Source organism: Theobroma cacao, chromosome 5, assembly GCF_053813885.1.
Source record: "Theobroma cacao isolate CCN51 chromosome 5, ASM5381388v1, whole genome shotgun sequence".
NCBI classification, from domain to species: domain Eukaryota; kingdom Viridiplantae; phylum Streptophyta; class Magnoliopsida; order Malvales; family Malvaceae; genus Theobroma; species Theobroma cacao.
In genome coordinates this window covers 39,084,622-39,086,378 of record NC_142643.1, presented here as the reverse complement: position 1 = coordinate 39,086,378, position 1,757 = coordinate 39,084,622, and positions in this window count along the sequence as shown.

Genomic DNA, 1,757 nt, shown 5'->3' with positions numbered 1-1,757 from the left:
AATCACTTCTAACCCCTCGCATTCGTGACTCACCACCCTTGTAAATGCCATCCACCCACTAACCATCATGTCTTATCACAAGTCGTACAATTGGAACCCCACTGAAATTTTGAAAACAAAAAATTTGTCTATCATTTTACACATTACATGCCATGTTCTAAAATTTGTTAGCCATTGATTACATGCAATGTTCAAAAAATGTTACATGTCATGTTCAAAAATGTTACATGCAAGTTCAAAATTGTTACAGACCATGTTCACAACATGTTACATGCCATTTCAATAAAAATGCTACACGCCATGTGCTAACACATGTTATTTCAATATATTTTTTACATGCCATGTGCATTATAGATGCATAGCGGGTAACAACTCTGGGCAATGTTTGTTCTAATTTGCACAAAAAGTTTCAAAAATGAATGTGTTGCAGCAATAAACCCAAAAACATACCTTGATGTCATCTCTGCTATAGGGTCTCTTTATTGACTACGATATGGCCAGATGTTAAGAGATAGACCACAACACAATGACGATGGTGCTCAATAGAGAATTGATAGAGCTGATACAGTTCAGAGAGCTGAGAGAGCTGATGATGATGGTGCTCAACAGAGAGTTGACAAAAGCTAATATAGTTCAAAGAGCTAAGAAAGAGAGCTAAGGAAGCTAAAATAGCTTAGCATTTATTTCTATTTTCTCTATGACGGGAGGGAAATATCAATAGATTAATTTGCCAAGATGTTTTTAAAGGCATTTTGGTCTACTCATGCTTGTTTTTGGATAAAAACAGATAACTTTATATGAGTGGCTATTTCTGAAATCACCTTATGAGGAAAGTTATTTCTCACAATTTTCTCTAATTATTTATGTCTAAACAGCAAAAGTCCTACTGTATTGTTGCGTCGTTCTTTCATTTGGACAACAGGGTGGTGGAGTGATTAATCTATCCTAATCTAGGCACCATAATTATTACGTCCAGATGCCAACAATCCTATTGTCAATTTGTATTTTGAGGCTCAATTAGTGTCCAATTTCTCCATCGTTGGATATTTTGTTTCTTTTTTGGTTACTTTTATGTATTGTTATTTTTTTTAATCACAAAAGTCTAAAATTGATTTTGATTTTGACAATTAATAATAAAATTATGTATTTTTTTAAAAAATAATAATTTATTAAAAATTAAAATTAAAAACTGATAAATGCATGGAATTTAATGAGTAGATCAACGACATGCATATAAATCGTTTTTAAAATACTAATATAAATCGTTTTTAAAATACTATCTATCTAAAAAATTTTATCACTAGCATTTGAATGGTGAATATTTTGTTGTAATACTTAATAAATTAAAAAGTCTTACTCAAATAAAGCATTCCTAGAACTTGTTTTAAATTTTTAAATTTTTTTATATTTGATCTATCTATCATTGAAATTTTTATTTAAGCATTACTACAAGACTGTCATAATGCTCCGGACGGTCCAATCCTTTATAGACATCTGGTTTATATAAAATAGAATTTATGGAAGTATTTTCTTTTAATGTATTTGGCAGTTTCTGCACTATTCTTGTCATGTTGAATTGACTTCTTCGTTGGCCATCACATCTGCTCTGAGCTTTGTCTACCTAATTCATTGAAGTATTTTTTCTGAATGTATTTGGTAGTTTCTGCACTTTCTTAGTGACATACTACACACTTGCGTCGTTAGACATCACATCGTCATCAACCTAATTCGTGGTGGTATTTTTTTTTAATGTCTCT